Raw genomic sequence first — 15,357 nt, forward strand, 5'->3', positions numbered from 1 at the left:
GCTAATTCGGGTATATTTACAGTAATGTTTAATAATATGTACTATCCCCGGAAGATTAATTAATTTTAATTAAGTCCACACCCCTGTCACCTGTCCATCCTGACAAACAATCACTTCCGTTTTTCGAGTAGTCAGCCCACGCCTCTTCCTTTATAATGGAGGTAAAAGGGAAGTGATGGTGTCTGAAAGACGGCGTGGGAAAAATGCCACGTGAGTCTCTGAACCAGCCGATCAATAGTTTCTTTTCACAGCACGTGAGCTGGTGAACGCCAGGTCCTCATTTCCCATTTTTTCCCTTTATTGTCTTCTTTCACAAACATTTGGTGTCCTTCTGTTTGAGCATGGACCAAACAACGGACACCTGTCCTGTCTAATTAACTTTGTTGATTTACTCTTTTCATTCTTTACTGAACTGAACCACTAAAACTTTCCCACAGTTCCTAACTTGATTTGTTTCGGTGAAGAGGGTTTACTCGCGCCAAATTTTGAGATCCTGAACTGAACAAAGTGAGTTCTTTGTGCTGTTTATTACTGAAGACCTGAAAAGTTGTGTTTTATGTTGAACTCTGAAGAGTTTCAGGGAATATTTATTTTGGACTTTCTCTCTCTTTTCTCTTCCGTCTCTCTGGTTAAATGTGTTTTTTCATTGTCCTGTCAATACACTGATTTATACTGAACTGACTTGTGCTGCATATTTAGTTTGACCACCCCTTTCCTTCAAAACAGCATCATTTCTTCTACGTACACTTGCACAGTTTTTGAAGGAACTCAGCGGGTAGGTTGTTCCAGACATTTTAGATACATATATTATACTGAATATGGCAATATTCTGAATTATTCTAAAATATGTATCTTTAAACAAACCAAATAGCCAACATTTAGCAGGACTGGTGTAGAGATCCAACACAACCGAAAATCTCACATCTGTGATCGGAGGGAGTATCACACCTATTTTCAAATGTTATTTTAAAGACTTGATATCAACATGTTTTGGATGTGCACAAATATTGCAATGCTTTTCAAGAAGGTGATTAAATGAATGAACGAGGAAGGCTGAGTTCACACACTCAAACATCTCCACCACCAGCAGTGGAAAATTTTGAAACAAAAATACTATTTTGACAGAGACAAACAGCCATAATCAGAGTACACACAGCTGTATGACTCACAAACAGACACTTACTCATTCAGCTTTAATTTGAACTCTGATTAATGTGAAACAGCCACACTAAAACACTTTAAAATGTTTTTTTTTAAAATGACTTTTAAAACATATACATTTTTGTGATTAAAACGTGTCTTAATTTTACTGTAGGTTATTTTTCTATGGTTAATAATTTACACTATTAAAATTAATACAGTAATTCCTTTTATAGTAGTTGATTCAGTGTTGTGATAAAAAATACAGCGTGCTGATTATGCCTGTAATAACAGTTACAGTACTGTGATTATTACTGTAATACAATTATAGTACTGTGGTACTGTGATTAGAGTAACAGTAATCATATTGTGAAATGTATTATGCAACTTACCAGCTTAGTGTGTATATACATGCATACACCTACACAGCTACATACTTACATAAACACTGCATACACATATATGCACATATTCACAGGAACATAAAGTGATAAACAATAATATAAATGGTACCGACGTAAGCAGCTTGCTTTAACCCTTAAGTAGAAGAGACAGATTATAAACTGAAAAATGTTTTATAGATAAAATGAGATGTAAGGGTCTGTTTTGGCTGACTCAAAGAATTAAATACCTTCATCAAATAATTTTTTAAAGTCCTATAAATCCAGTACTGTCAGTATGTAGTCTTTCACATGACCCAGGCATGATAGCAGGTAGTAACTTAACTCTGTGTCCTGACTTCCTGTATGAAACCTGCTCACAAGGACTGTGGATTACCATGAGTAACCATGAGTCATGATTTCTGGAAAGACACATTATCGTTGCGTCTTTCAAATGTATTTTTTGGTGCTTTGAGCACCACAAGCCAAGTGCCCTCTAGTTCTACGATATTGGAGAGAAGGCATCTCTATAACTGATATCACCAAAACTCTGCAACTTACACCAAAACAATTCAGATGGATGAATAACACTGCAGGTAAGGGGAAACATGTATTTTTCATTTTGGGGTGAACTGTCCCTCTAAGTCATAAACATAGGACAGAAAGCAATGTAGATCAGTAAATGGACGCTGGAATGTTTTTCTCACTTCCCTCTCAGGGTTTAAGTAGTAGCTGATAAAAATATATGTATGACATATGACAGAAAGGAGGTTTGCATAAACTTTTAGGTTACTTCCTATCTGGACCACTAGGTGACAGATTCACCCCATTATCTCGCTCTACTCCTCAGTTTGTTTAGACTGTAAGACAGTTAAAATGTGACATGCTGAGAAGTTATTAGTTTATACAGGAATTTTTTACCACAATAAACAGAACCACCAGTTAACACAATCACGGAATTCCCATCTGGTCACTTTGATTAAAATAATTTAACAATGTTAAATAGCCAAATAGCCACTTTATTCCTAAATCCTAATCCTGATTCCTAATTAAGTGCACACAGATAATTATAGTAATATACTGGAAATTTGTTGTTAGTTGCAAGCAATGGGGTTTTCTCAGTAAGAATTGCAGGGGGGAAAAAAAAGCTGTAAAGCTTTTGTTCATCACCTCATCTGAGTTGTTAATATTGTGAACTCATTAAAGCTCTTCTGCTGAAATTAGCATAATGATGAATATGCATGTGGAACTTTTGTCTGGTTGACAGATATGACAGCTCAGTATCTAACACAAGGCTGAGTGACACACGGACACACGTACAGAATAACAAGTCAACTCGCACGCTGACACATAGCACCCACACACACACATACACACACACACACACACACACACCGTATACATACACAAGGAGGGTGTTCAGGCCATCTTCATCATCATTTTCTGCAACACAATCCTCCACCACATTACTCCAGGTCTTGCAGCTGTCTGACATTCGGCCATATGGTGAGTGCGTTTCAGTGTGTGTGAGTGTAAATGACTGAATGTTTGGGTGTTGTGTGATATAACTGTATCTGTGCGTGGGGAAGTGAGAGAGAAGGAAGAAAGGTGAAAGGCAGTCGAGCTCTCTGTTGAGGACAGGTGAAGAATACAGAGTTCATTCGGGTCTGCGCAAGCGATCGAGCTCAATTACCTTGACCTTTACGCCACACAAGCTTTGTACAGTCCTGTCAACATGGAGGTGCATCAGTGAGCAGCCAACACCTAAACCAGAAAATGAGAGATAACTACAAGGTTGTTTTTAATGTGAATGTAAATATATTTCAATAAAGCAGAATCAAAATAAAGACGTGGACTGGCTTTTGTTTTTAAGATTGAGGTTACTTGAAAACAATCAGCTAATACTGCTTTTACTATTTGATAAACAAGTTGCAAGAACATTTGAAAGACCAGTATGTAGGATTTAGTGGTATCTAGTGGTGAGGTTGCAGGTTGCAACCGACTTCATGCCACTCACCTCAGCCTCCTCTTCCAAACATGTAGGAGAAATCTGAGGCTCATTTGATCTTCATGATTTTAACAAAGTAAAACAATGACTCATTTATTTGCATATAAAAACTACCCTTAAAGGCAGCTGTTAAGTCAAAGTGTGTCCCCCTGTCAAATAATGTTTCCTGTCTTGGCGTACTCCTTGGTTGAGGGGTAAGTTATGGTTAGGAGTAGCAGACAAAGGTAAGGGAGAACACATATTGACAGGAAAACAGAATTTGATACAACACTTGTTGCCACAGCGGGGCAACAATAATACCACCTGGAAACACTAGGAAGCTGAAATGTGTCCCTATGAATGTGACCTCTATGAATTATTATAGTTGTTATGTCAATGTGTTAACAGTCACTAGCTTTGACTATGTAAATACCAGGCAGACATGAAACAACATTAGCACTCATTTTGTTTAGGTCCAGCTGATTAATGTAGACCCAAATCATCTGCATTGCTTTTAGCTTTTGGTCTCCATAAACTCTGCAGAAAATGTCTGTTTTTAGGATAGATGTTCAGCTTTCATCATTAGCAAGCTGCTAATTTTGTCTGCTGATTGCTGCTGGATAGGTGATGTAAAATCAGCCTTCCTGTGGATCTCGCTCTGCTACTGGGCACAGCGTTGATGAAGAGTGGAATTAGCAAATTGTAATTTTTCATGCATTACTGGGGGATTCCACTACAGGGCACACCAGAGAGCTCAGTTATACGCTAGATGTAAAACATTTACCATGTTATTTTGTGGAAAATTTGTCTCAGTGGACTGGTGTTCAATAAAATATCTTCACCACCTCAGGTGTCTGATGACTGTTGGCAAAAACCTGCCATCAGCGTCAACACGTCTCTGTTTTTATAACATTTTCAGATGTGTATAGACATTATGGTCTCTGACTTTTATCGTCATTACTGATGTTCCTACCGTCCCCTGTCACATCTCTATACTGCAATGAGTGTTCAAGTATATATTAAAACAAAAAGGCTTTGGGAGGGTTGGCAAACACAGGTCTAAATAGCACAAAGGCACACAAATCTAAACTGGGCGGGCATGAAATTCAAAATCCAAGAAACAAAACAGAATACAAAAACACACAGAAACACTGGGGCAAAGGCTGGAATGCTTGACTCTAAGCATGAAGAAGAACTGGCAATGAAATGGTTGTAAACAGAGACTAAATACACGGGGAACTAATCAGGGGCAAGTGAAACTAATCAGTGGTCAAAAAGGAAGTAAACAAAGACACATGAGGGAGGACTCCTACAAAATAAAAGATTAAATAACTGAACATTTACCCCAATCCATTATAACATAATCATTTAATTTATTGATTACAAAATAATATTGCTTTAAAGACCACAAAAATCCATTTCTTCAAAATTTGACAGGTTGTTTTCCAGGCTTTGTGAATGGTTTCGGTAAATAAAACATGAAATATTTTCATCATGAATTAATTCTTTCCTGATGACGAATAATCCTGCTGTCAAAATAACAACATAATCTGTGATTACAAGACAGCAAAACATGAGAACTATTAAAAATTCACATTCACTTGTGCATGATAAATGGGTGTAATTGTTTGCTGTACGTAACCTTTGATTTGCTGTACAACAAGACGAGATCTTAACACAAAATTAATCAAAGGTATCACTGGCAAAAATCATCAGTGCTCAGCTGTAACAGAAAATGAACCTCATGAAATGAATTCTATTGAGACAACAACACAGTCACACAATCATCACAATTGAGTGCTCACAGCCACTGTTACCCCTCTGATGACGACTTCATGCTAAGGCCACCGGAGGCCCTCTCCACACACCCACTCCTAATCCTGAAATACCTGCCCAGCAGCTTTAATTAACTGCTGTAGCACCCTGCCAAGCCAGACCCAGACACCCCCTCCCCTCCACTCTGCACTTCCCAGTATCCTCGCCAATGCCTCCATTCCAAATGGAGCTGTAGCTTTATGTTTGCAGCGTGCCAGGAAATCAGAGGAGAAAATAGACTCTAAATCACACATTCAGATGTAGCAGTGTAGGTGGAAGGTTTCTTGTACAGCCAGATCTAACATTGAATCATTTTGTCCTCCATCTTCTCATACCATACCACCTGTGGTTACACTGTGCTTTTAGAAGCTACCTGTGTTCTTGAGAACCGCCTCCATCTATCCTCTTTAACAATATCTAAAAACCAAACTGAGTAGGAAGGGGGTAGTCTGCGGCAGAAACATCTCCCTACAATAAACAATAGAAACGCTGCCTCGCTTTATATACTGCTTTAGTACACTTTGACAAGAAAAATACCTGTCAGAATGATGTTTATTGATTGCAGCTCTGCTTTTAATACAAATTACCTTTCCTAAGTCTCATCGGTTTTTGCTCTATGCTTGAATAACAGTTGAGCGAGCTTTTTATCTGGTGCAATTATTCTTTTTTCCTAGGATGGTGAAGCAAAGACCTGCCCCACTCTGCCTCTGATTGGCTTACCTTGATATTCTTTCCCTAACCCTAAAAAATCCCACTCATCATACCTGAAACAAATGCCAATCATATATAGCAATGAATATATTTTGTTTGAGTCAGAGTCAGAGTAGGGCAGGTCATGACTTCACTCTCCTGGGGAAAAAATACTGTACCCAACCTCAAATTTTGGTCTTCCTGTTTCATACTTAAATATGCTATGTGCTAGGCGTGTCCATCAGATAGCTAAATCAGGTAGCTAAATAGCAAAATGCTAACTAACTACTTCCACTATCCAGTTAACTAGCATTTTACTGGCTATCAGATGTAGCTAGCTAGCTAATGACTGATGTATGTTAGCAAGCTAGTTAGCTAGCATTTTGCTAACATTAGCTATCAGACGTAACTCAATACCTGACAAGTGATGTAGATTGGCTAGCTAGTTAGTGAGCATTTTGGTAACATTAGCTAACTTAAGATGCAGAGGTCCCCCAGCAACAGCTTTTGACCATCTTCAAAATTAGGTTCTCTTTTCAACATAGACACTTAGCACATAGCATATCTAAGTAAAGGAGTAGAAGAGAAAGGTGACCGAGGTTCTTGCTCAACTAAGGTCACCAGACCTCCTGACAAATTCTGGAGAATCCCAAATTACAAGCAGTTGTCATGAATCCTGTTCTGTCCCTAAAAATTAACCATTGTAGTAGATAATATGAACAACACATCAGTTTATGAAAATTCATGACTGATCAAATCAGCACCGACTGCAACCTCAAGAAGGCACAGCAGAGACCATGTTTTCTGAGGCCTTTGATATGAACACCAAAACTCTTGTGAACTTTTACTGCATGACTATTGAGAGCATCTTGACAGGCTATATTATAGTAGTTTGGCAACCTGACTGCTCAGGACTGCAGATTGCTTCAGAGAACTGTAAAGACGGCAGCAAAAGTCCTTGACACAGAGCGACCACAAGTTCGCACCATTTACTCCACTCACTGTAAAAGGAAAGCCCAAAACATCATTGAGAACACCAGCCTGTTCCCACTCCTTCCATCTAAAAAACGTTAACAGAGCATCAAACCACCCATCTCAGTTACAGCTTATTTCCACATGCAGTCAGGTTGCTGAACAGCTGACACACCCATATGAAGCTCATGTTGTGATATTATTTATTGCACTGAGTTTGTGATGTATGAAATCTTTGTGCACATAGTCTGTGTAGTTTATGCCTTTTGTGCTAAGGCGGAGAGAGTCAGAGAACAAGAATTTCATTGTATTTCTAATGAATATGTCAGATAAGTTTAACTTCACTTGAACTTGAACATTTTTGTAATTTGCAGTATTCAGTGCTTTGACATAGTTCAAAGAGTAAAGAGCATATAATTAAGATACTTTAGACACTTGAGATAAGAAAGTTGATTGCTGCTTGATGTTGACAACAAAACAACTTGTAAAAAGTTTCCCTTTCTACGGGGCATCTTGTTATCATTTCTGCCCAAATGCACTTCAATATAGAAAAACTTGTGCTTGAGACTTCCAATCTAACAATTAGGGGCACTTGAAAACATAATAACAATTCAGATTAGTCAGTTTTCCAATCCTCCCTCCTTTGTATACACAAGAAAGACAACTGATTGTGCTGATTGCATCGCATAACTAGTGACATGTTTTTAATATGGAGTTCTGAGTGTGTGCATTTTATAATTTAACAGAATGAAACACTTGAGTTTCCACATCTGAAGGAGCAGGCAGGTGTTTTCAGTGAGAAAAGCTCAGATAAATCCACTGTATGTTACCTGCCCAGCACCCAAATGGCAGATTTTAAAAAGTTATTAACTCGCCAGTGAAAATAAAAGGGAACAGTAGTGCAGTGGAACCTTTAGCAGCCAGAGACACATATTTATCTCAGGAATTTGTTGAGGTTAAAAGCAAAGTTAATGTTGGACTTGTATATGAATATTGGACATTCATCTGATGTATATAACAACTTATTTCTGTCGCCCCCAAGTGGCCAGAAAATGGCGATAATGCAAGTTTAAAGTTCCCATGAAGAAAGAATTGATGTTTTTATGTGTTTTATGACATATATATCATATATATTGTGCTATACATCACCTACACCTGTAAGACATAAGTCCATGAGTGCCTTGGGACTTTGTAATAATCAATCACTCATTTCACAATACAGAGAGAGACTACAGAAAAGACATTACCGTCCCGACTCATGAAACGAGTATCGCTCTTCTCAAAGCCTCCAGCATATTGTGTCAACATGTAGAGAAATGGAAAGCTTGTCAGCTCTAGTTACAGTCGCTAAGCTATGATTGGACAGTTGCTGTTGGAGGTGGGGCTTAGCAAAGGGTCAGTTGCACACGTCTTGACACGTGTGTGCAAAAGACTTAAGTAAAATTGTCTACAATTTGCACAATAAACCATTTGTGTATAGCTTGCTGATCAAAACTGATCAGCAACAGTTGATTCTTTGTGTAATTGTCAAACTCTTCACAACTTCTGAACATTCTTTCATCATTTGAGCCATCACATGCAAAGTTATCCATTAAATTATCAAAACCTCTCATGTATTTTCCATAAATATCTATGACATGCAATGTTTGTGATGTGCTGAACTGGAAAACGACCTATTAAGTGGCAGTAATGAACTAGAAATCACATGTCATTCTGTATGTGACTTTACACGAAAGGTCAAAAGGTGAATTTTTTGTGTTCATGTAACCAAGGTTGTAGAGGGAGGTAAACCCAGGTAAACTGAGAGCAAATTCAACTATTTTCAGATCAATTGTATCAATCAATCAGGGGGGAAAACGTTGGGTAAACTGCAGTTTACCCACCTACCCACTACACTCCTGCATGTAACACGACTCAAATAAATTTTCTATACGAATGTGCATGATGATGGGGTGAAATGTGTGTATCCTTTTTCTGTGTACTACAAATTGAAATTTGATTCTTTTCTTGTGTGGTACATAATAGCATTCAGTTAGACAAAACTTACATTCTTGAATAGTACAGTAGGCAGTCAGTGTGTCAACAAAAAGAAAAGAATAAATTGAGTTTCTAGGGTTTACTGTCATGGTGAAAAAACATCTAAATATTTTGGCCAGTAAGGCTCACACGATGACAAAACAACTTTTCATTCTGGTGGCACTGGCCGACCAGTTTAATGAAACAATAACTCGGTTTTGAAGCGTGAATGAAATGAAATGAAATGTTTTGTTTAAAAAAATGAGCCAAAACAATTGAGGAAAAACTGTAAACAGGGTATCTGCAGGCTTTATTGAGTTAACTTTAAGACTTTTAAGACCTTTTTAAGACCATTATGAATGTGTGAATATATAAAGTACAGTTTGTATTTACCACTACACCCCTTCATGTAACACACTGCTACACAAAAAAAATATCCAGTATTGCCTTTTCCCTGTAGACTTGTACAGACTGTTTAAATCTGAATCTAAAAAGCTCAGGGCAAAACAGCATTCAGTGACACAAAAACAACATTGTTGTACAATAAGCAATAAATGTTAACAAAAAAGCAGAACAAAACAAGGAGATTTGTGTAAAATAAATATTTTCAGGGTTGACTGCCATTGTGAAAAAAACAGCTAAACATTTTGACTAGTACTGCTCAAACAATGACAAAACAACTTTTCATTTTAGTGACACTGGCTAAGTTACTGACACAAAAACTAGCTTTTGAAGCTTGAATTCAATGTTTTGGGTGATTTACTACCTTCTGCAAACATGCAAAAGAATTTTGGTGTCCCATGAAACAGCTGCGACAGTTGTGCTTGCAGTTCGGAGAATGTTAAGACTGTTTTGAAAAATGAGCCAAAACGATTGAGAAAAACTGTAAAACCACGTCCTATGATTAAAAGCTCCAGAACAACTACGAAAGTGACCTACGCTGAGATCTGTTTTGTCGAGAGCACCCATGTTTGCATGACTCAAGCGTGTATTTGTCAGCCTATTTTTAATCACTGCCAAGGAAGACACAGTGCTTGTCGGAAGCATGGTGAAATGTGTTTTTGTTGGTGAATCACTGCATCAGCAACTTGTCTCACAGATCAAGCCTTAATCCTGCCTCCCTTCTTTCAATCGTGTTAGAAACACAGAGCGTGTGAGTGTTCTCGCATTTGAATGTAGCACGTATCGGGGGGGGGGGGGTTCAGTTTGTCAATTAATCACACTTGCTTTCTACTTGTGCTGTCATCACAAGCTGGAGCTGGGCCTGAGCAGCAGGGGGGGAACATATACTGACGTACATATACACAGGCATGCAAGGGATTGGTGGAGTTTCACAGCATCTGAGGTGGATGGTACCTTCTTTCAGATATCTATTTTTTTTTTTTTCAACCCCGGCCCCCAAATCCTGTCAGAGCGTGTCCGTATCCTGGCCAACCACTGGCTCGCCTCCACCCTCCTCCCCCCCATATGAAGTTGGAAATCAAAAACACAACAACTCCAATGTCTCCTCAGGACAACCAGTGTTATTTCTGGTGAGAAAGTGTTCAGTGTGTGTTTGTGTGCACGTGTGGCGTGGGCGGCTGGTGCGATTGAGAGGCGGCGGAGGAGGAGGAGTGTGTGTACATATACATATATAGGTGTGTGAGTGTGCGTGCCCTTATGTGCGTGCTTGAACAGGGTCCAACTCCGAGGCACTTGTTCTTCTGCAGGGTGCTGTGATGTCATCCTCCCACCTCTCCACTGTGTTTTCACACCAGTGTGAGTCACACCGCTCCAGCTCTCTTCGTGGGGAGGTGTGTATGTGTGCATGTGGTACCAAATGGGAGGTATTTTGAAGTTGAATTCTGTCTTTGCCTCTGCCTTTTCAAACACATCTTAAAAGAGTTCTCTGTAAATTCCTGTACTCTACAAAGGGAGGCTGGGATTGTGAGGATCATAGTGCAGCGCTGCTTTTGACAGGCAGCTCTGCTCTTAATCCTCCGAGAAGCCACCTGCCCCTTTACCACATGCAGAGACGGAGAACAATATATATGTATTCATCTCTAGCGGTCTCTTATTAAGTCATACATATCTCAGATGGAGTTTGCATGGAGCATCCACAATGATAACCTAAAGCCCCATGGAACAGACCTGTAGACCTCTGTAGCTGAGAAGAAACTGAACAGGAGAACACTGGAGAAATATATCTCAGCTTATTACAAAGTTGCTTTAGCTGCATGGTATGGAAGCCCACATCCACCGATGTGATGGAAAAAAAAAGATCCTGTAAGTCATTGTAATGAGAAACTTTCTTGAAATAAAGACTTAACCCAAAATTAGTTAGTATCTTAACTTAATAACTTTTTACAGAAAAATAATGAGTTAGTATCTCAAAATAATTAGAAAACCCCTCAAAATACTGGGTTAATATCTAAAATAATGAGTTAATATCTCATAATAATGAGTTAGTATCTCAAATTAAGTTAGTAGTTCGTTAGTATTCTTAATATCATCAGTCAGTGTGTCAAAATAATAAGAACCATTCCCAAAATAGAGACTTCAAGAAATTCTGTTATTATTTTGAGGGACTAAGCCATTATTCTGAGAAAGTTTCTCAATATAATGATTCGCAGGATCTTTCTCACATCGGTGGAAATGGGTTTCCATGGTATTACATTTTACATTTTACATTTTTGCATGTGCTGCTGATTTTTCTTTACCTGCTGCCACACTGACAATCGAGAAAATTGAAACGGGATGAAGATACAAGAAGAGAGGCAAGGCCGTCTCTCTATTTTGCTTTCATATCTAACTTCTAATCAATAGAGTCAATATACTTCTGACAAACAGCTGAAGCTACACCCATAAAATATACACACGGTAAATAACTGATGAAGCCCTCCTTAGTCTTGTCTTTGCTTTGTTTGTTTTAGCAACTGGCATTCAACTCGGTGGACGGGACTTCAAGGCGTGTTCAAATAAAGCTGATTGCATAGGGCTTGTGATGAAGTGGTTTATTTGTGTAGCTCTGGCTGCTTCAAGTACGTCTCAGCCATATGCCCCAGTCTACAGACTCCAACACATGCACTGGTAAGACTAGAACATCCATAGCTGACGTAGACGTAGTAGATGTCCATAGACATCCATGGTATATAGAGGATGATTTCTAATTACTTTTTCCTCCAGGGCCACCAGCAGGTTGACATTTTAGTTTGTTGGTGTTTACAACTATAGACTTTTTTCACGTCAGCCATTTTGGCTTTTTTCATTTCATTCCAGTCAAACAGAGTCAGGATGCATGTTGGCTCATCGGAGAGGCTCTGCTACACTAAATGGAATATTGTAATACCTGTGTTGACCCTTCTATTTCATATCAACATGGCTGTTGTGAAAAAGGTCTAGTGGACCATGAAATCTGGCTCAGAAATTTATGTTATAAATATGTATAATGTAATAATTTTTCATCTAGTGTCAGCATCAGGTCAAAATTTTAATTTGTCAGGGTGCCCCTATAGCTCAATTGGTAGGGCATGCACCCCGTGTACTGAGGCCGTCAGTCCACTGCAGTGGCCACTGGTTCAACTCCCACCCGCAGCCTTTTTGCTGTGTGTCATCCCCTGTCTCTTCACCCCCCTTTCCTGTCATGTCTTCAGCTGTCACTATAATTAAAGGCAAAAAGAAAAACAATCTTTAAAAAAAATTAATTTGTCCTGTACTTTGGTTTATGACACCTGCAAAAGTAATGACATTCTATTTAGCCTTAGGTGTACTGTGTTTATGGTTCTACTTAGCAAGTGTTAGTATACTAACATGAATATGGTCAACCTAACCTGCTAAACATGAGTGTATTAAAGGTCCATTGTGTAGGATTTAGGGTTCTCTATTGGCAGAATATCGCAAAAATGGATTATAATATTCCTAAATATATTTTCATTAGTGTTTAATCACCTGAAAGTAAGAATTGTGACCATTTGAGCCCTTTGTATCTACAAATGGTGCACATCTTCAGTGTTCAAACCCAGGCTGAGGCCTCACAAGGGGCATCTCAAAGTTCAGTGCACAATAAAATTAGCTTGGTCATGTTCAAAGTTCATAACTCAATAAATGAACTAGGTAGTTCATTTACACATACAGCTGTTGTAATTCCCAACCCGGTGTCCATTGAATTGACCATACCATAACACATAACTGCATGGAGGTAAAGAGGGACACATGATATAGGTACAGCACTCAAAGAAGGAGCAAGAAAGCAGCTTATGAAAAACAAGCGCGTCAAATTCTATCTATTTTCAGAGCACACTGTCTGCATAATGCCCCTTAATAAAGGAGACAAAAGAGCCAGTGTATGTGAAAACTACTTGTCGCCTTTCTTCATGTCAATCTCTATTAGTGTAGGAGCGCTGCTTGAGTGGAACTTTGTGAATGGGGCCCATTCTTTTCATTCCTGTGCTTCCAGGGGCAACAGAGCCAGGAATTCCACCGCTCTCCCTCTCTGGGTTACAGCGGTCATGTATCCTATAGGTGGTCCCCCCCATGTCTGACTTCACTACTTGACATCTTAATATAGCTCAGACGGAACGTAATAGTCGGCTGCTGCGGTGTCACGATCAGATATTATAACATCACATTTGATGCTGTGATGTAAAGGACATGCTCTTGAAAAGCAGGAGCTTCAAAAACAGTCTTCCTCATTAAGATTCCTTCTCTTCTCACAGATGAGTATATCACACCACCAAGAGAGAACATGAAAGTTAAAAGTGGAGATATAGGACAAGATGCTGCAAGTGTAAAGACATGCTACCATACCTCACAGAATTAAAAGGACATAATATAATCTGAGACCTCCATTCCTAACAAGTAGGATCTGCATATTGTATTGAATCTAAATCAAAGCAGGTTTGAAAGATTTTGTCTCCATATAAGAAAAGTGGATGTATGTTGGCATACACTGTTTCCCCACAATGCAATGCACAAAAGACGTGGTGGCTTTTGGAAAACTAAAAATAGATAAACAATAAACACATCTGCCCACACTTTTTCTACCAATGCACCAACGTACCACAAACCATCTAAAAAGTCTAAAAAAGACAAGGTGCATGATTAATTGATTTTTGTGTCTCCTGAAAGACACAAAAATCTCTGCTTTTACAAACTTCTCTTTTTACCTCCACAAACACACTGACGTTGCACATACTATAGGTGAAAGTGTAGTTGGCTAGCTAATGTTAGCCATGTTAATTTTTCATGTGTAACATTAATCTTTGATGTTAGTGATAGAACTTATATTGCAGCTAGTCGTCTGTTGGGATTTTAAATTGGTGTGCTTTAGAAAGCATTTACCTACATTTAATGCCAACTTCAATGGGACCAGTGTGTAGGATTTAGTGGCATCTAGCGGTGTGCTTGCATATTGCAAAGATATTGTCTCACTGTCCCCTTCCAAGTGTGCAGGAGAACCAAGGTGGCTGTGACACTTGTGCAAAACCTGAAAGATCATATCTGAGTCAGTGTTTGGTTTGTCTGTCTGGGCTACTGTAGAAACATGGCAGTGCAACTCCATGAAAGAGGACCAGCATCCTTTGTAGATATAAATGGCTCATTCTAAAGTGATGAAAACATGATTCTTATTTTCAGGTGCTTATGAAATCATATTTCTGAACAGTGTCTGGCAAGTGACTCAGGAGGTGTAATAAGTTACTTATCACTTAGTACTCCTTTAAAATGTAATATTACTTTACTTATCACTTGATATCAAAAGTAATTAGTTACAGCACTTGTTATATTACTATATTACATTTGTACCTTGCTGGCAGGCTTGTTGTGCTCCAAAAGTTGAACTGCTGAATAAGTGAAGTTCGAACACCTAAACTTTTGTTGCTGCTGTCCAGATGTCGGCTTTGGTGGAAACAAAGTCAACTCTTCTGAGTGTGACCCTAAAATTAGATTCTATCACCACTTATTCTCTCTCAAGGTAACCAAACAAACTCAAAATAACGACAATACCTCCACCTGAAGAAAGTATGCCTCTCTGCCTCATCTTCCATTCTTTGTTTAGGTTTTTTGGCTAGCAGCTGACATGACCTGCCAGTAACTAGGGTGACTTGGATTAGTAACTGTAGTATTATTATAGCAAGGGTTTGTTTCCTTAACAGTCATGCAGTTTCAGTTGTAGGCCATACTCAGGGGAAATGAGCTGGGAAGAAACACCAGCTGCTAATAAAGTGTTTGTTGCATCACTGACACAAACAAACACACACACTGCATATTTTGCTTCCGTGTTGTTCATTTTTTTTTTAATCTAATAATGTGTGTACAATGGTGTAGGGAATTTACAAAGATCATTTTACACTGTTCTCAAAAATAAAACTGATTAAAGAC

The sequence above is a fragment of the Lutjanus erythropterus genome, chromosome 15 (genome assembly GCF_056507025.1).
Source record: "Lutjanus erythropterus isolate fLutEry1 chromosome 15, fLutEry1.hap2, whole genome shotgun sequence".
Classification (NCBI taxonomy): domain Eukaryota; kingdom Metazoa; phylum Chordata; class Actinopteri; order Lutjaniformes; family Lutjanidae; genus Lutjanus; species Lutjanus erythropterus.